Source organism: Phyllostomus discolor, chromosome 9, assembly GCF_004126475.2.
Source record: "Phyllostomus discolor isolate MPI-MPIP mPhyDis1 chromosome 9, mPhyDis1.pri.v3, whole genome shotgun sequence".
Classification (NCBI taxonomy): domain Eukaryota; kingdom Metazoa; phylum Chordata; class Mammalia; order Chiroptera; family Phyllostomidae; genus Phyllostomus; species Phyllostomus discolor.
In genome coordinates this window covers 17,692,853-17,713,277 of record NC_040911.2, presented here as the reverse complement: position 1 = coordinate 17,713,277, position 20,425 = coordinate 17,692,853, and the positions used below count along the sequence as shown (strand labels likewise).

At 43.4% G+C, this 20,425-nt stretch overlaps 1 protein-coding gene across 2 annotated transcripts in view; it reads right to left on the bottom strand.

The window, feature by feature from the left end:
• The window catches only part of DYM (dymeclin), a 268,561-nt gene that overhangs the window by 94,111 nt on the left and 154,025 nt on the right, over positions 1–20,425 (bottom strand). The window lies entirely within an intron of this gene.

Below are 20,425 nucleotides of genomic sequence, written 5' to 3'. Positions count from 1 at the left end.
GATTTCTTTTTGCTTAGCTCTTAATCTTAATGTAGCAAATCTAATTAGCCTTTGAGAGAACCACAGGAACAGAAAGTCTAACTTGGAACGATAGGTCCTTACTAGTAAATGCCTTTTTTTCCAATTTCTGTCAGCCTCGTTCCTATTAAAAATCTTTATATTTGTAAAAGCTCTATCCTTTTATCTCAATGTCCTTTCAACCTTGTTGTATTTAATGACAAATTTACACTTGCGCTATACATTTCTAACATGTGTCTTCCTTTAACATTTGCTTGTGTATCTATCCCATTTCTCCTCTGAACACAACGTCAAGGGCACGAATGTCCGTTCCTCTTCTTTCAAATTCTCTGCAATGTCTTCTGTGAGTTAGGGATTCCCCGTCCCCATTTTCCTGTTTAAATATCCTGATCAAACTCTTAAAATATGTGACTGATTTGGAGTGGATGTAATTTATCTGGAATTAAAGCTCAGAAATACTTTTTAGAAAGCCCCCAAAACCAAGTAGGTGTATTTACAGTAACTCCATGGGAAACCTGCCTCTGCTGTGACTCATCTTCTCTCACGGGCGCAGCCTCCTTTCCCACCTGGGAAGACACAGTTCGAACCACAAACAGAGAGAGACAGGTCTCCGGGCACGAAATGGTCATCAGTGCCCATGGGAAGAGAAAGCTGTGAACTCAACTCCAAGTCTTACCAATCTGGCTGAATACAACTCCCCACAAACCAAGCTGTCACCTTCCACAGCTAAAATTCCTAATCATAAAATCAGTGAAGGAGGGGAAACCAGGCTGGAAATGTAAGAGGATGGAGAAAATTTCACAGTGTAACCAAAAAAATAAAACAAAAAACCCGCTTTGCCACCAAAGCAGGAACAAACTCGGTGTTCCATCACTGGTCAGTACCCGGTCCTGGTTCGTGGGGACGGCCCGCAGCATGCAGCAATGGACACACACGTGCACAGGGTCTCCTACTTAAAGACACAGGCGTGTCTGCAGCAGCGGGATGCCTCGGCTGAAATACGTGCAAACCATTTCTAGGATAGTGGTTTCATAAAACATGCTTTTGTTATCAGGAAAATATGTGGCGCTCCGTAATCACCAGGGACACTAGATAAATGAGCTAGCACTGAAACAGGATTCTAAGGGCCTGTAATATTTAAGCCACAGTCCCTTTTTGTTCTAAGTCCGAACAGCAGAGTTACTACAGTATCAACATGGATATGATAAAATTACAAATGTTTTAAGATTAAAATGTTTGTCAATACAGAACATAAACTATACTGAACCTCATGAATAACCACCTTTAACTGTCTTTTTAGAACACAACTCTATTTAACTACCAATAATTATAGAGGTAAAATTTTATCAGTAGTTGCAAAAACGTCACCATTTCAGGACAAAATTAGAGCTCAAATCAAGTTGGGCACAACTTGATAAGAAAAATCTCCTGTTTTAAGAACGGCGGTTACTGTTCACCCCCATCCGACTCCCCGGTTCCCGGCGTCCAGGCAGCAACCCACGCCTCGTGCTCCCTCTGCTGGTGGACAGCTGTTTCCGCACGAGGCCTCCCTCATGACACCCTGCAGGCACCCTGCACCTCACACTGGCGGTCTTAAAGACGTGACCCAGCCCCTGCTTTGAGCATTCAGGAAAAAGAGGAAAAAAATATAACTTGACCACGGTCACCTAGACTGCTGAGAGACAGAACAATCCTGGTCTTCTGACTCCCGATCCAGGGCTCCTTCCATTCCGCAACAATCTCAATGACTCTGTATACAAGACTAGGGTCTGGTATATGACTATATATATAGTTTAATTACAGTGTAATTGAACTATATATTGCTACCTAAGGTTACCTGAAGCTTGGTATCTTTGGGCCACACACAGATTTTTCACTGAACCATAATTACGATTAATAAGGGCATTCGATCCATATTCAGCACAGATGTATTAGGCTCAAACAGTAACCATAATTCTAATATTCTTGGACAGTACCCAATTGAAGTATCCTACTATAAAGTTTCCCGACACACTGAATACTTAAAAAATTTATCCTAATGTGCTTCCACCCTTTGCTTACGAGTCACACGTCCCAACATTTGCCTCGGATAACATGGTCACCACACAGTATGTCTTCATGCCAGTAAAAAGCGCAGTCGTCTTGTTGACGGTGATTAAGAGGAGGAGGGGGACAGCACCACCCACAGTGGGCCCCCCGTACCCCAAGTACAGGGCTGGGCCTTCACAGAAATCACTGCGAAGGGCAGTCTACCAGGCAGGCACCGCTCCCTGCATTCTACAGAGGCGGCGGCTGGAGGCAGCGCGCCCAGCGCCTGTGCACGACACAAGTTCCACCACGCAGGCTGCACCCGGCTGCCTTGGGGCTCTGCTTCTCCTGCAGCCGACAGAGGCAGGAACTGTAATAGCTGCTCTCTCTCCTCCGGCACCATCGCCCCCACTTCCCGCAACAAACAAAGCTTTGGGCAAAAGCTAACTTATTAAAAACATAAATCTGTTTAATTTCTTTTAAAATTTAAGCTAAAGTGGGAAGGGTTAATATTTTCCTTACTTTTAATAGAATAAGGTCCATGACGTATACTATAAATATTCATTAACCCATACCATTAGTTAGTATTTAACTCCAACTGGCTGTTGTGTACCAGACGTACTTAACTGATCTGCCAGGCGGTCTGCGTGCGGAAAACTGAAAACCCTAGCTGCAGCCTGATAACAATACTATTTACACAGTCACAAACCGTCTGGACGAAAGAATCTAATCTGCTCGGACAAAACGTAAATATTTATTAGCTAGAACATACAAGTCTGTCTTTGTGAGGAAGAGACATTTGTTTCTCGATGAAAGATACAAATTGTTATCTAAATCATGGACAGTTTTTATTCAAGGTGGAGTTTAAATTGTGTTCCTTCTGAAAACAGAAAAGCAAAGCCGTCAGGGCCTGCCCTCGCTCTCTGGTAGCAACTGTTCGTTACTCCTGTGGAAGGGGATCGTGGTAAAGCAGGAAAATGGGGTTAAAACAAACATATTCTTCAACTGCTTATCAGTAATGATTTGGACAAGACAGACAACAAATGTCAACGTTTTAGAAAACAGAAAGGAGCCTAGATTAGATTGAGACTTAAGGAATTTGGGGAAAAGTGACAAGTGACGAATTTTAACCCAGCATAATTTAAATGATTGGATGAACTTGTTTCCCAGGGCTCTATAGCTCGTATCTTATATAGTAATATTTATGGATGTTGATGGTTTTTTCAACTGAAGTAACAGATGAAAATAACTTCCTCTCTGATGTGATAAAGAAAGGAATTTAGGGTAATTCGGACACACTAGTGTTGGAACACCAGTTCTCCACTGTGTGAGCTCGGGCACTTCACTTCTCTGAGCCTCTTTCCTTAGATGTGGTGATGATGATGGCGACAGCTGCTAATCAGGGGCTGCTGTCATGATTAAATGAGAATTAATATGAAACCTTTTGCAGGCCCCAGCCAGTGCGGCTCAGTTGGCCAGATGTCTTCCCACACACCAAAAGCTCGGGGTTCGATTCCCAGTTGGGGCGTGTATGGGAGGCAACAATCAATGTTTCTCTCTCACATCAATGCTTCTCTCTGTCCTTTCCTTTCTCTCTCTCTCTAAAGTCTATAAACATTAAAAAAAAAAAAAAAGGTTTACTGTGGCATTGCAATCTCTCCAAAATTGCCACTGGATCTCGGAAGTGCTGGCCACCGGGGCAGCACTCTCCTGTGTGAAAACCAACCGACAAACAAAACCCTTGGCAGGAAGTCTAAGGAAAAAGCCACCAGTGAGTCCTACTGATTATCGGCATGTAGGAATATGGGTTCTGGGTTACCAGCTCTCTCAACTCTTACATTGTTATTTATGTTAGCAACAAATTCCAACTTCTCAGCAACACCAGGAGAACAGCGCTCAGCTCCTCTCCGCGCTGAGGCCGGACGGCCAGCTGTCAGTGTGCAGTTTCTGTCCGGGAGAACCACTGGAAATGCCACATGTCACGAAACAGGACAAAGCATCTGGAGTCAAGGTGTTGGGGGCAGACGAATGTTCTAGAAGAAAGAGATGTGCTCTGGCAGGAAAACTTAACAGTGCTGGTTAAAATGATTTTATGAGAGAAACTCAAAGGAAAAATTGTGTTTTCTGGCACACCATGCTTTTGAGATAGCTCAGTAATACATTTACAGTCCAATTTAAAATCTTTGATTTTCATATAAGTGTATTTCAATTTAATCCCTGATTCCCCAGTAAGGAGAATATGTTATTCCCTGCCCTATCACAGACAGACCAGTTGGTTCATAATAGAATCCAGAGTCTCCACCATTTAACATTCACATGTCTGGGATACAGCTGAAAATCCCTCAACATACAATCTTGGCTAGAAGCATATCAGTTTTATTGATATCAAGGAATGAACTTTTGGTTTTATTGATATTCCCTACTGCTTTTCTGTTTTTTACATCATCAACTTCTGGTTCATATTATTGTCTTTAGTCTTCTTATTTTAGTTTAATTTGCTCTTCATTTTCTAGTTTCTTCAGGTAGAAGCTGAGGTCATTGATTTGAGACTTTTCTTTTCCAACAGACATTCCGGGCTACACATTTCCCTCTAAATGCGGCTTTAGTGGCATCCTGCATCTTTTGATCTGTTGTACTTCTATTCAGTCTTTGTATTACTGTTTTTTATTTGCACAATTAATCCCTGATAGATTATAAATGCCAATCAGTCCTAGTCTTCTAAAACACTATTCTTCATTATGGAAATATACATATTAGGTTCTCTCTACTTTTTTCAAATAATGTTGTAGCACCTTCAGGAAACGCAAACACCACAAAGCAGGGTTAATTTCTAGGTCAAGCCTACCACTCCCTGCTTCACTGGACACATTATCCATTCGTATCGGGCATCTCCCGAATGCACCATGCTTTTGCTTGGGCTGACCTCCTAGCCTACACTTCTCTTTCCTACATGACTCTGCCTGGCAAATTTCTACTCACCCTTCAGAATTAGAGAAAGCACTGATCACATTTTTCTAGTTAGTTGTATCCATGTTTATCTCCCTCACTAAAATGCTAATTTCTTGAGCATGGAATAATTCACTGTGGCCTCCTTGGTACTTAGCTTAGTACCTGTATGTTTAAAGTTTTGCAAAAAAAAAAAGTTTGTTTAACTGAACTGAATTCACAAATGGAAATAATTTGGGATGCAGTATGCAACGGACTGAATGTTATGTGTCCCTCTGAAATTCATGTGTTGAAGCCTTTCACCTCCAGTGTGGTTGAATATGGAGTAAGGAAGTACTTAAGGCTGAATGAGGTCATAGGGGTGAAGCCCTGATCCAACAGGATCCCTGTCCTTATAAGAGACACCAAAGAACCCCCCACCCTGCCATCTTTCTCCATGCACATATAATGAAGAGATAGCATGAGCACACTGCCTGCAGCTGCCTGCAATCCAAGAGGAGAGCTCCCACCAGACAACAGAACTGTTGGCACTGGCATCTTGAACTTCCAGTCTCCAAAACTGCAAGAAAATAACCTTGGGCTGTTTAAGCCCCTCAGTCTGGCATTTTGTTGCGGCAGCCCCAAATGACGGATACACATGGACACGTGGCTGCGAAGGGGCAGTTCCTCTCTCCCAACTAGAAGGCTGGTTAGGGTTCTTGGGTCTCCAGAACCAACAGTGGAAGTTCTCTTCTGTTGGAAAACAATTATTTCTGCCTTTTCTCTGGAGGGCTGTACTCAAAACATGCTGCCATTCTGTCCTTAGCCACAGCCACCACCACTCACTCCAGACCCAGAATATTAGACATTGCACAACCCCTTTAAATAAGCAAATCAATTATATATTTTAAAAAAGCTCAGTTCCCTGAGGACCAAGTTACTGAAGTATTAGAGAAGCACAAATTTTTATTCCACTAAAATTTAAAGTGGGTTAAAGTTTATAGTTACTCCAGCAACATATTATCTTAGAGGTAACAGTGCCTCTCAAATAACTGTCACTTATGAAAGTAAAGATAAAGAAAAAATGAGGAGCGTGGAAAGGGGCTCTGATTCTGGATGGGGCAGTCAGAGATGGCGTCACTGAGGAGGTCACATGTAAGCAGAGACCTAGAGAAAGTGAGGGTGTGAGGTGTGCAGACATCTGGGGAAGGGGATTCTGGGAAAAAGAAATAATAAGCACAAGTGGACCGAAGAAGTTAAATTATCACTAACAATCTCATGAATCTCTTAAAACATAATGCTGCTGGAAACATCTTTTAAGACTTCCTTGAATGCAAACTGAGAATTACTGTGTTCGGTAATTCAACAACGTGACCATGAAAACCTGTCTGCTTCTGCAAAGTGGGGAGTGGAACAGACAGGAGGCTAGATGTGAACTGCATCATGTAAAGCTGGAACGGAAAATAATGTGCCGAACTTACTTCCTTCATAGGAACTATCACTACAAATGAAAGGCAGAAAGCTGCCAGGAACGTCGGAAAGCTTCAAGTATTCATTACTTTAAATTAGTTTAAATGGAAAACATGGTAACCACCAACAAATAAATAGTAGTTGTAGTAATCATAGGAAAAACAATAAAAGCAGAACCTGGGTGCTCAGTATGTGACATTAGCACCATGACAAGCATTCTGCATATGCTCTCTCGTTTACACCTGACCTTGACCCAGAGAGGCAGGTTTTCCGGTGGTCTCCACCTGCTTGCTAGAGATCACCAGCATCTCAGTGGCCAACCAGCACTCGCGCAAGGCAGCCTGACTCGACACCTAGGCACCACGCCACGCTGCCGTGAAAACACCAACGTCTGTAAGTCATCCTCAGTGATGAGTCCACCAGCCCTGGCCAGAATCAGACACTTAACTCTTTACAGTTTTTCTTTCAAGAAGTAGTATGATGTGCCCTGACTGGTGTGGCTCAGTGGGCTGAGCACCGGCCTGCAAACTGAAAGGTCGCCAATCTGACTCCCGGTCAGGGCACAGGCCTTGGTTGTGGGCCAGGTCCCCAGTTGGGGGTGTGAGAGAGGCAACTGATGGATGTTTCTCTCACACACCAATGTTTCTCTCCCTCCCTTCCCCTCTAAAAAATAAATAAAATCTTTTTTAAGAAAGAAATAGTATATTGCTTTCAAAACTCAGGATTTTAATTTTTCTTATCTTTGTGATATGCTAATGAGCTCCAAACAATTATTTAATAATAATGGGATAATCATATGCCCAGAATATGTCCTGACTTGGCCCAATTTATGAATTTCATCCCACTGGAACCCTTAGAGCTCCCTTACCTTCTCTTAAAGGGCCCTGGTTTAAAGGATAAATTATATGACCACCCGGTTAACAGTCACTTCCGCTTTCTGCTCTGCCCATTCTGTCTTTCTGACCAAAAGTGAGACCCACTGAACTGCCGCGGCTCTACACACACCTTCTCTGACCGCAGCGTCGGCCCCATCGACGTCCGGAGTGCAGCCGTTTCCTGTCTGTAGGCGGCTGCACAACTCTCTTCCGATCCGTATGTCTGGTCTGGTCTCGTCTCCCCCCCCACACCCTGTCCCATCCCCCATTCTGTTCTCCGAAATGAACCCTATGCCTTTCTCGTCTATTCCTGCCTATGTCCTCTTTCCATCTCTAGGCCACCTTCTTTACTTGGAACAACCCACTAATCCACCAAATATCTATCCTCAAATCACTGTTTAAAAGTTGCTTTAGTCAGTGAAGTCGACCTGAGACCACCCCTTTACCCACATGTCCTATTCGTGAACTGCATCCATCAGACTGACCAGGGTGAGGCTCGCACTGGAAATGCTTTTGTCACTGCACTGCTGTGAGGTCCATCACACTCATCACACCCAAGAGGATGTGAGTCCTGATAAATTTAACAATCTGAAAACAGGGCTTTAGACAGTTCTATAACCAACCGGGATGCATAATCCGGAGGGAGCTAATTATCGTAAATCCAACCACTGCTTTAGAAAGACAGTGTCACAGTCAGATGTGGATATTCGACTGTCGAAGGGGAGACCACACTCATGGGGAGCGCACAGTCTCAAAACAGTTGCTCCAGGTTCCTGGGAAAAGCTGGTGAACGGGAACGCTGCTCTAGCCCCCGTCACTACAACCTGCTCAGTTCTGAACACTGTCTGTCTGTCCACACTGACCATTATGACAGTATTTTCTGCTACAGAGAAAAATTAAAAAAACAAAATGGCTCGTGGAAAGCCATCTCTTTTTGGTCAAAGACCAGTGATTTAGTAACTTAGTCTAATGAAATAATGCATGATATAAATCTCATTCAAAAGGTAGGGTGCGGAATGAAACAGCTACAATCAATAAAAACTACAGAAACTGCCAGGAAGACAGTATGAGCGCCCCTCCTGGATTTATGGTTTAAAACCAGCGGAGACCAGCGTGATCCAACACGATGACCGATTGCACCCAAAGGTAACCCACAGCCTAACTGCACACTCATCATAACGTGAGCGTGCAGACCAACACAGCCCTCGCCACCGAGATCAGAAACGGAAAGCCCATGAAGGACACAAAATGGCCCACGAAGCTTCTCTGAGAAATCTTCCCCCATTTCCTGGGAAGATGCTGAAAATTCCCATGCCTTATTGGACAGGGGGCTGGTCTGTGGAGCAGCCCACTCCCTCCATCCCACGGCTTCACTAATAAACTCACTTCCACTCTAAATTCTATGCTGGCTCACGTCTGAATTCTTTCCTGCAAGACAGTAAGAACCTGCAGTTGGTCACAGACTCTGGGGTCCCTGGACCCTTGGACTACCTGCGTCATTAGCAGATTATGTCTTTTACTGGAACTATATATTCAACAAGGAACATAATTAGTTCTAGATAACACTGTAATTTTATTTTTTTTAATCCTCACTACAGAACATGCTGATTTTAGAGAAAGGGGAGGGAAGGGAGAGAGGAGAGAAACATTGAGGTGGCAGAGAAACATCCATTTGGTTGTCTCTGGTATGCACCCTGACTGGAGACCAAACCCACAACTGAGGCACGTGCCCTGACTGGGGATCGAACCTGTGACCTTTCAGTCTATGGGCTGATGCTTCAACCAACTGAGCCACACTGGCCAGGGCAACACTGTAGTTTTTGAACTTCAGGGTTTGTTTCAAACAATGAATTAAAATTCAAAACTGAAACAGGATAAAAAAAGATATTTAAAGAGATAATAATGTACCTAAAATAATAAAATGAAGACTAAACTCGTAAACATATTTGAATGATAAACATTAATAGGCAGGGAAAGAATTACTGGATTTATGCAAGCACAGGTCCATCAGAAGAAATGGGACTTGGTTACGTAAGAGGGAGAACCAGCTTCTCTAAACACACAGAAACAGACAACGCACCTGCAGAACCAGATTCGAGATAACACGGTAACACACAGAGCTTCTTTACGCTAAAAAACCCATCATTGAAAAAGTGATCCTACAGTTTTGGCTAGAGGAGGTATGTCAAACTCCCACAAGTGGAAAATAAAAATAAGGTCACGTTACCCTCTGAGATGACTGCTAATTCTTTTTAATTGGTAAACAGAACACTGACTCAAATAAAGGTGTACATTCCCCAATACATAGAAAGTAGTGGTTTAGGTTATGTGCCAACAGATTAAAATCTAAGACCACAGATGTACCAGAGCTGAGCTGGTTAACAAAGCACTAATTTTAAGAGGTCGCCGTGCTCTTTGGGGTAGCATTCTCCCCAGAGCGGAACAAAACACCCACCATTTTGACTGTAAAAGGCTTTGCAAATTGACTGGGTCTCACTTAAAGAAAAGATGCGTACGTGGGTTACATTTATGAGTCTGTAATGCTTCTCAGTTCACACCACGATTTCTAGCTCAAGTGGGTCATCTTTCAGTGGAACCACACGTCCTTAATGAACACAGACACAACGTACAGACAGGGCACCCTTATCATTAGCATATTCACCAGTGGGAGGAAGGGACCAGAAAATCAGACAGCGAGGGTAACACTAAGTTTCCCTAGACCATGGTAACAAGGAATACCTCAAACTCTAGCCACAGTCACACCAACACCCGCGCACAATCTGGTGGCCTGGAGATCTGCATTTGCCACTCAGCAGTCACGGAACTCAAGGGGCGGTGGCTGCTGAGAAGGAATGTTTTAAAGCTAATGAAAACCAAAGTTCTTTTTCTTTCTTTAAATTAGAATATCACAACACGTGGCTTCAACATCTTGCCTGCTGCAGTCACGTATTGTTAGGCAAAACAAGAAAACAGCAAGAATTAAAAACCCCACAAAACAGAAGAAACCTGCCTGGGGTTTTGCTGACCAGTATTTAATCCACAATGATGCTCTCCAACCTGGCTGTCTGAGGACAGGAGGAGGAGCCCAGAGGCCACTGCACAGTCCGTCACACTATGAAAAGTACTCCCCAAACGCGCTGTTCTTAGTGAATGCTTAAAAATAAATTTACCTGCAGCTAGCTACTCACTCACTGGCTTTAGATATGTTAACCTTTTTAAAAAACTTTTTTACAGAAAAGACACTAAAATATCATTGTATGTGGTTCCACTGTCATCTTTATGTGGACCCGCCTCAGTAAGACACACCTGCTCTCTCTGCCCAGACTCCCTCGCTGCCCCAGCCGCCGGGTGCCAGGACGCAGGGCCCACACACTAACTTCATCCACTGTCACGGATAATAGAGACGTGAACTCTCTATTTCTTACACTCTTTGCTACTCAAAAACAGAGGCACCTAGGAAAAGGAATTACTAGTGTCAATATGGAGTACACCAAAAATAAACTTAAAAATAACATTAATGTTACCTGTATACAAACATGCATATATCAGTAGTAACTATACTTCTAAATTGCCAAGAAAGCTCTGCTTATTTGTTTATTTAAAGTCAGAAGAATGACACAATTGTTAGTCACTAAACGGAGGAATAACACGGAAGCTATGAGACTTTTCACCACTATTAGGAATCATAGTCAGTAGCAAATCACTCTCATTTTTTCTTTTCCTAGTGGTAAGTTAAATATGAAAGTTACCCTTTGGTTACAGTAAAAATCTGCCTATGCTTATTTTGTGAAATCTGGTTAAAAACTTTTAAGAATAGTTTGTAACTACTATTTGAGAAGAAAAAAAAATCAAACCTATATCAAAAATTAAAACGAAACTTACACATTTGGGCTACAACACTATGAACTTTTGTAAGGATTAAGGGTTTTGTAAGAGACACTGCATTGTTTAAAGAGTAGAAACCAGACTAAATAGTACATATATAGAATTTAGAAGACCAAAAAAATACAGTTTTCTTGAGTTTCTTCTGTTTCTACAGAATACATATTAATTTCAAATTTTGGCCAGTTTTTAAAACTATCTCCAAGAAAAACTGTGAGTAAAGGATAGGGTTCAAGAATTTAAACACAAATACTTAAAATATATACTCACCAAATAATACCAGTTTTGCATTTGCCTCTAAGATGGGCTCAAATTATTTTAAGGGCAAAGTTACTTAATAAAATCATGCTATTATTACAAAGCTTCTAGAAAGGCAATACGAGGTTGAAAGTTTGGCTTTTATACCCAGAATCTTTGAATTTCAATACTGACTTCTGTATATTCGAGCAAGTATGGAATCACTCTGTGTATCAGTTCCCTCATCTATAGCATGGGGGTAGTAATATTAACCATCTCACAGAATTGCTTTGAGGATTAAAATAAAAAAGTTAATTAGAAGAACATCCATTACAGGGTAAGAGTTCAATACATATTAGCTATTATCACCACTGCTGGACAGAGAAAATATTTTGTACATATGCTCTCTTCAATACACAGCCTTTAGGAAATCTATACAGCACATCTGAAGTTCATTTAAAAATTAATTTTTAATGAACCGCCTCTCATGGACAGCCAGTTTGTAGAGCGGTTGCGTAAAACAAGCAACTGGCCTCTTGGAATGTATCTGATTCTAGTTTAACATCGATATAAAACCATGAGTGGAAAATGCTCAAAAAACTAGTAACTCTTCAACTCCCCTTCTAGCTCAAATCTGTAAGATGGAGATTTAGAAGTGACAGGGTTAAACTGAAATTTTAAAGTCTTGAAACATGAAATTAAAAAATACAGAAGCTGCTACCCATCACACATAATTCCTCACGCGCACGCATGGGGAGATGCATTTGTCGCACTCTATATAAAACGCTGTGACATCCCATAAAACCAAACTTTGATGAGAGCAGGGACTCCAGAACTTGGATTCGACTTCCAGTTTGTGTGGCCTTCGCCAGACCATTTAACTTCTATTTTCTTCTGCTTCCTCATCTTTTGTAAGTTAGAAAACAAATAATTTCGTTGTCTGTCTAACTCAGAGGGATGGGATTTGAGGAAATGCCATTGGCACTTTGACCAGATTGAAAAAAGGATTTACCTTCTCGTTCTGAGCGTGACGGTTTGGTTACTCAGCGCCAGCAGGTGAAACATTTCCTTCTCACCTACATCACTGCCTGTTTAAGTTCCGGAAGTCAGGCAAATGAAAGGACTGGCGTCTGACGTGCCAGGGCGCAGGGAGTGGATGGCATCACTTTTCTTCCATATACGGGAAACCGTGCATGTTGTCTGTTAGACATTCAGTAACCAAGAATATTTCTATAATAAGCGGTTGTGCAAGTCTGCATGCCTGAATATGTACATGAAATTCCCTACAGATGGAAGCCCTAGGAGAAAAGCACCCAATTGGGAGAATTTTGTATCCACTCCAAATCCTCCATACAGTCTCGACTGCATCAGAAATTTTAATTTTGTTATTTTGTTGTTTTAAAAGCACATATCTTCTGCCCTTGTGGAGTTTACAGTCTACTCTGAGAGACAGATGGAAAAAGAACAAACGTGTGTGTGTGAGATGAAGCATAATATTAAGTGTAACAGCAGATCTAGGGATCAGGGAAACCTGTCTGAGGAAATAACGAGTCAAGAAACACAGTGTAGGGAAAAGGACAAACTGGACAACAAAGAACATGCAAAATTCCCTGAGACAGGAAGCAGGTCATCCCGCTTCCTGGGCAAGAGCATCAGTGCACCAGAGGGTGCACCGCCCTGAGGGCAGAGGGGAGCACTGGCAGGCTTTAAGCAAAAGGAGACGATCTAACGTCAGTTATTTGCAGACGCTGTCTCCTCGAGGGCTTGGTGGGGGAGTGATGCGACCGGAGACAGAGAGCCAGACAGGAGGAGAGCCGGACAGAAGGGTTTCACAGCCTGAGGGCGAGATCAGGATAATCTGAGAGAGGGGCTGGCGATGGGGACAGAGAAGAGAGGTTCCATCTACATCTTGGGTGCAGAACGGAAATGGACAGAGTGAGGATGGATGCAGGGGGTGAGGAAAGAAAAGGACAATCCTCATTGGATGAGACTCAGCAACCTGCCACCTACTGAGACGGAGGTGACGACAGGGAAGGCTTGGGGAGAGATGTTCAGAGTCCCCTGAAAGGTAGGGCGTGTGAGAGTCTAAGAGCCCTGACGCTAACATGAGGCAGTGACGGGAGCTGACAGTACGGGGCTGGAGCTCAGGATCTCACCTGCAGTTTCAGTCTGGGAAGTACTGGTACACGATGACACGCAAAGTCACAAAGGAGGTGAAAATGCCCAAGGTAAGAAGGTAAGCAGAGAGAGAGGAGGACCTTAGGATCAAGCTTCAAGGAATTCTAGTATTTCAAGCTGTCGAGATCAAAAAGAAATGCAAAAGGTGGGCGGAGAGCCAGGAATCCGCTGTCACACTCGCCAAGAGAAGGGGGTGGGGCAAAGCTGTCCATCTCAGCTGAGCCCAAGCAAAGATGGTGAGTAGACAGACTGTGGAGCTTTGCCCTCTTCTCTTTTGCAGAACACACAGCAATGATTCATCCTTATAATTCTTGTTTTTTTAAAAAAAGTCATTTATTTATTTTTAGAGAGAGGGGAAGGGAGGGAGAAATACAGGGACGGAAACGTCAGTGTGAGAGAGAAACACTGATCGGCTGCTTCAAGTATGTGCTTGGGCTGGGGACCAAACCCTCCACCCAGGGACGCATCCGCCCTGACAGGGGACAGGAACGGCGACCTTTCACTTTGTGGGGCAACGTCCAACCAACCGAGCTGCACCAGTCAGGGCTCATCCCTAGAATTCTTAAGAAGGAAACGAGAAATCCAAAATCCACAAATCAGAAAACATCTGTCAGAAAAGTGATCTAAAAAACCCCTGCTCATTATTTATTCTTCCCAACTTTTCTGATCTGAATTTACCTGTCCTATTTTGACTCACATGGCCCTGAGTACTAATACAGTAAATCTTAAGACTGAACACATCATAGAAAATGGAATAAGCTTGATGACAGAATCGAGTAGTGAGTACGTAATTCAAAAGGAAACCATAATGGTTTAAGCGGGATAATACATTTCATTTCATGCCACAGAAGTGGCACAGAAATCAATAAAGCACGTAGCCACAACAGAATTATTAAGACAGTATCACATGAAAAATTATTACTCTGGCTTCAAATATTCATTCAATATAGATTTAGTGAGTGGCATATCCTGTGACAAGACTGTTCCTGCGATCTCACAAAACTTTTGAGGAAACTCATTCAAATATTGTCTTAGTTCAGACTGAGGATACAGTCCTCTCAAAGCAATAAAATGGCACCAGATGTGATTTGTTAAACCACAGGATAAAAGACATGTCAAATAGGTTAAAACACTCCTAAATTTGACAGTGCTACAGCTTAGAGAAATGACTTAATGTTGTGCTCATTTGGAATTATACGCCTATTCAGTTAAAAAGAAAGAAAAAAAGCATTTACAAACATTCTAAAGTAAGCCATGAAAGAAATCTGTGCTCAGATTAGGGGACTCCTGTTTATTCCCATAAACCACTTCAGCTCCTTGCCAATTAATAAAACGACATCACATCATGTGGGGAGGGGGACAAAAACATATATTTAGCTTGGGCAGTGAAAGGAGGGCAAAAGAAAACAGAGAGGGAAAACTTATAATTTAAATTTGTGCACTGCCCTGGCTGGTGTGGCTCAGGGGACTGAGTGCGGCCAGCCTGCGAACCAAAAGGTCGCTGGTTCGATTCCCAGTCAGGGCACATGCCTGGGCTGCCGGCCAGGCCCCCAGATGGAGATGTGTGAGAGGCAACCAATGTATCTCTTGCACACTGATGTTTCTCTCCCTCTCTTTCTCCCTCCCTTCCCCTCCCTCTAAAAGTAAATAAAATCTTTTAAAAAATTTGTCCAATTTTTTAATGCCCCCCCAAAAAAAACCTTAAAGTGGTTTTAAAAAGAAATGTCATGGACATTTTACTAATGTTCCACAACCATTTTAAACATTATCTAGTTCTTGCCCATATGGATATAATTTGATACAGGTGTTTTACTAGCACTATAGTTTTATAGTTAACATATCAAATGTTTTCCACATTTCTACTCTTTTCTTCATACCATTTTTAATGGCAGGATGGTATCCCATTGAGTTGACAAAATACAGTTTACTTGACCATTCCCTTATTTTGTTCCTAAATAGAATTATTTCCTTAGGATAAATTCCAAGATATTAACATATTGATGACTTCTGGTAGATATTTCTTTATGGTGATCCACTTTTTTAAGCCACTCTTTATCTTACTGTACAGGCAGCACAACTCAGATTTTCAGTCTCTTTTATAGCAGTTGTATGTAACATTCTAACTAACTCAGCTGCATGTAAACTTGGAATTTAGAGGCAACTTCTATTTTTGTTTTTTGAAGAGAAAATCTATAATTTTCAATAGATTCTACAAGGGTTCGATGGCCCCCACCTGCTTAATTTTATAAGAAGAGAACACACTGTTTTTAAAATCACTATATGTTAGAAAACAACTTTAAAACATTGCTGGTGTTCTTTCTCAGCCTTCCAGCATCAGACGGTAACAAACGAAAGCCCTGAGTTAACAGTAACTCAAAATAAGTGATACCTCCAAAAGAGAATTATGTTAACACTAAGCTTTTCTTTGATTTCTCCTGTCTCAGGCTCAATTAAAACAATATTTAAAAAATAAAACTAGCAACTGTATTTTTGACATCAGCAAAAATGTAAATATCCTAAAAATAAAGAAAATAGGTATGTTATTTTCATAGATTTCTTATAAAACTTATTTACCACTCCTCCCTAAACCTAAGAAAGCAGAACTTAAAACTAGACATGAAAATCCAGGTAGTCAAAGCACTGGCTCCCTCAAAATTCTAAATTTGATTTCTGTAGCTATCAGCACTCAGGCTGGTACCCTGAGAAGCAATTAAAAAATTTTTTTTTTCTAGGAGAGATTCACTTTTTTTTTTTTTTTTAAGATTTTATGTATTTATTTTTAGAGAGGGAAGGGAGGGAGAAGGAGAGAGAGAGAGACATCAATGTGCAGTTGCTGGGGGCCGTGGCCTGCAACCCAGGCATGTACCCTGACTAGGAATCGAACCTGCGATGCTTTGGTTCGCAGCCTGAGCTCAATCCGTTGAGCTACGCCAGCCAGGGGAGAACCGATTTTAATGCCTCTGAGGGTAAACGTGGGAAGCTCCCAGGGCTGCAAGGCTGACAGCCTCATCAGGTGTGACTCACACAGAGAAAGACAGAACAAAACCCATGTATTTATTATATTTAGGTAAGAAGAAGCCCAAAGCCCTGCAATTAGGTTCAAATCATTGAACGCACGACCAGTCTGGGAGACACGTGTCCACGTGAGAAGGACAGGGGAGTTTCCATCAGCCGGCTGGGCCCGCCTCCACAGGGCCGCGCGGTGCGCCTCGGGACAAACACATACAGGACAACTGACAACTGTGGTTTATGATTTACATAGCTGTAATTTGTAAAGGTCCGAATCATCAAGTACAACTGAAACACTATATCCAATTCTAGACTCCGAAGTTCATGATGGGTGCTGACAAATACAGATCATCCAGAAGGGTAAGAAAAAGCCTGAACAATCTAAAGGTCATCTGTTTCAGGAATGTCTACAGTGGCCAGGCTACTTAAGCTAAAGTAAGAAGATTATGGTGGGCCATGGCACATGTTTTTAAAAGCCAGAAGGGCCTTCATAAGCGGCAAAGTTCGCACCGGTGTGTGTTCCTTCCGGGCAGAGCCAGACCAACGCGTGCAAGTTACTGGCAGGAGGACGTACACGACACTCTTTCTAACAGTGACCCGGCAAGAACTCGACTGCCTCCCGAAGTGGGAAGCACCGAGAAACGAACTCTCAGGGATGCTGTTAAAGCAAACAAATAAAAAAAAATTTTACATTGGAAAGGAAGTTTACAGTAGAACGACCAAAATTTCTATCTATAACAGTGATTCGGGTGAGACTCAGGTCAAGTTCTGTCTGAAGGAGTGTGAGCTTATGTTAGTCACCTGCGGATGAACATGGCACCAAGGTGACCAGACATCTCCTTTGATGCAGATCACCCCCACATCGTGGTCCGTCCCGAATGGAGCGTGCTCTCAGCCATCGCACACTGCCAGCGGCAGGGCTGGGACGTAAAGCCAGTGGGGAGGAGAAGAGGCCTTAGCTCCAGAGCCCGTGTCCTTAGCCGCCGTCTCCGTGTCTCCTCTACGCTGCTGAGCACACTGGGGACAGGGCCTGGCTGCACCTGGAGTCCAGAGACCGCACAGCGGCCGTACAGGCCTTGGAGGGAGGAGAGGGGTGCAGGACTGTCAGAGAGGGGCAGGCCTGCGAGAGGGCGGTACTTCAAAAACTCCACAAAGTTCTCCTGTTCTCAGAATGTCTCCTTAGCCACCTACCTGGGCCTGACTTTTTTCCTTTTAATCCTCACCCGAGGGTATGTTTGCTGATTTGACAGAGACACACTGATGAGAGACAGAAACGTAGATCAGCTGGCTCCCGTGTATGCCACCATCGCCAAGCTAGGTCTGTGCCCTGACCGGGGACTGAAACCGCAGCCCACTGGTGTGTCTGGTGTCCAGAACGATGCTCCAACCAACCGAGCCGCTCGGCCAGGAACGGGCCTGACGCTTCCTTACAGATTTCTCTTAAAGGCTTTTCACTCCTGAAAAGGCCCTTGTATTGAAACATACCCCTCAGACAGTCAGTGCCTTACACCTCAGCTGAGACACTGAACCACCTTCTGGGGATGAGAAAGGACCCGGAGCGGGTAAGGGCTGAGGCAGTCAAGGAAAGGTCCCGAAAGAGGAAATGGAAAGTATGAAAGACACGCTAGACTGACTGGGAAACAGAGTGGGCACCGAACTCTGCCAGGGATTAGGTGAAGGGGGCGCAGGAGTCGCATGCTGCCCTTGTCGCATGGTGTCTTCATCTTTTACCTTTCAACACTTCCCTTTTGTCCTTCCCTGCTCTGTCTTCCTGGTCCTTGTCCCTCCCTCCCTCTCATCTTCCCAGGTGATCAGGTGTCTCTCTCTTCTGTCTGCTCCTTCAAGGTGAGGGATGTGACTCCAGAGGAAAGCAGACAGTGGCCTCTGTCACAAATGGCAAACGGTAACTTGCAGCAAATGGTATTAATGAAGGTTAACAATGTGCAGGCGCCATACGATGCATCCTGAGTAATGAGACACAGTGCCCACGCCCAGGAGGTGTACAGTCTGGTTGAACACAGATGGGGTGCACGTGAAGACGCATACAAAGATAAGACAGAAGAAGCACAGCGTGATGGTGGCTTGCTTTGCTGCGGGCTAGGCTCCAGTGCCCAGCTCTACGGTCAAACCTCGTCTGGGTGTTGCTGTGAAGGTACTTGTGAATGTGGCTCTCATTCACAATCCTTTGACTTTAAGGAGAGCAGATCACCCTGTTACTGTGGGTAAAGGCCTCAGGAGCAAAGTCAGAGGTTTCCTGAGGAAGAAGGAGTTCTGTCTTAAGAATACAACCTGAAAATCCCGAGTTTCCAGCCTGCTGGCCTGCCCTGTGTATTTAGGGTCTAAACCACAACATCGATGATGACCTGAATTCCCAGCCTGCCCCACAGACTTCAGACTTGCCGGCCCCCACAATCACCAAAGCCAATTCCATAAAGTAAATCTCAATCACTCTCTCTCTCCCCCCAAGCCTCCCTTCTCCTGCGCCTGCACACGCCCCCACCTCCCCGCCCCAGAGCTGGTTCTGTTTCTCTGGAGAACCCTGATTAATAGACTAGCGGTCAAGGGTAAGGTCAACTGTGCTGCTCATTTCAGAGGTTCAGTGGTTAGTACCAGCTCTCTCCACTCCCTGCGACCAGACACGATCTCTGATTTCCAAGTATTTACTTACCTGACAGCCACTCGCTTTACATAGGTCAGTTCTAAGTCACTGGCTTCAGTGTGATAAATCCTTCTACACTATATACATAGGAATTGATTCTATTATTTTCACTTGCTTTTCTGTCCCTGACTTTTATTTCTTAAAAATGTCTGTACTAAACGCAACAAGAGGTCTGACCAGCATCATTATGAGGAGCTGTCAAATTTTTCTGGTACCAGGAAAAGGGTCTGCCACCGTAGATGCCACACTGTCTTCTATTCCTGACCAGGTGGTTTCCCTGAGATATGCTGGGCAGTCTGAAGTTTCCGTATGTTTCTTCCTGTGAAAAGATCTCCTTCAAATCCTCGCTCTTTCTAAAAGGCAGCCATGGAGGTTTGCCCTCCTTCTTTTAAATCTGCTGGCAGTGGAAACTCTGCCTTCAAGCACAACACGAACTAACCGTATCGCACTAGCATAAACCCTAAGTGATTTACAGAAAATGTGTGTTAAAAATGTCAACTGCCAAGTGCAGTGTCCTACCGCCCCTCTACGGCAGAGCGCCACACACACGGGACGGCAGGTGCTAAGTTTTCTCTGATGCTCGGGATGGATGGCTCCCTCTTTCTCACCACTCCCACCACCGTTATGCTCGCTCTGCATGCATCCACGACACACGGCAACTCGCTGACTTCACGCCTACTTGTATACACGGAGCGAGTGAGAAATACAAAACCCCAATGGCTAATTTCTACCTTCATATGAAGTCAAACTTGCTCAGCTGAGTGTGCCTCTACCAAACCTTGGGTGACTCTCACAGCCAGCTCTCAGACGGGCTTGCGCAGGAAGAAGGAGAACTCAAAATTCACATGCGATTCACAGTGACTGGAGAGTCTACGTCATACACGAATCAAAGCACTCCCAACCATTATAAATTAAACCAAAAGGTTTCCAAATGCAGCAATATATAGATTCTCTCAAGTTTGCATGACAACTGTGTGGCTGAAAGCTTTTCTTTGTCCCATGAAACAATACAAAGTACTTAAGACAATTGTAAGGAAACAAATCCCAGCCATTTTTTAAAAGAATTATTTACTATCATTTCAAACATAAATTTCCTCTTTAACCATGTAACTGACACGTGTCCCATTAAAACATGCAATCGCCA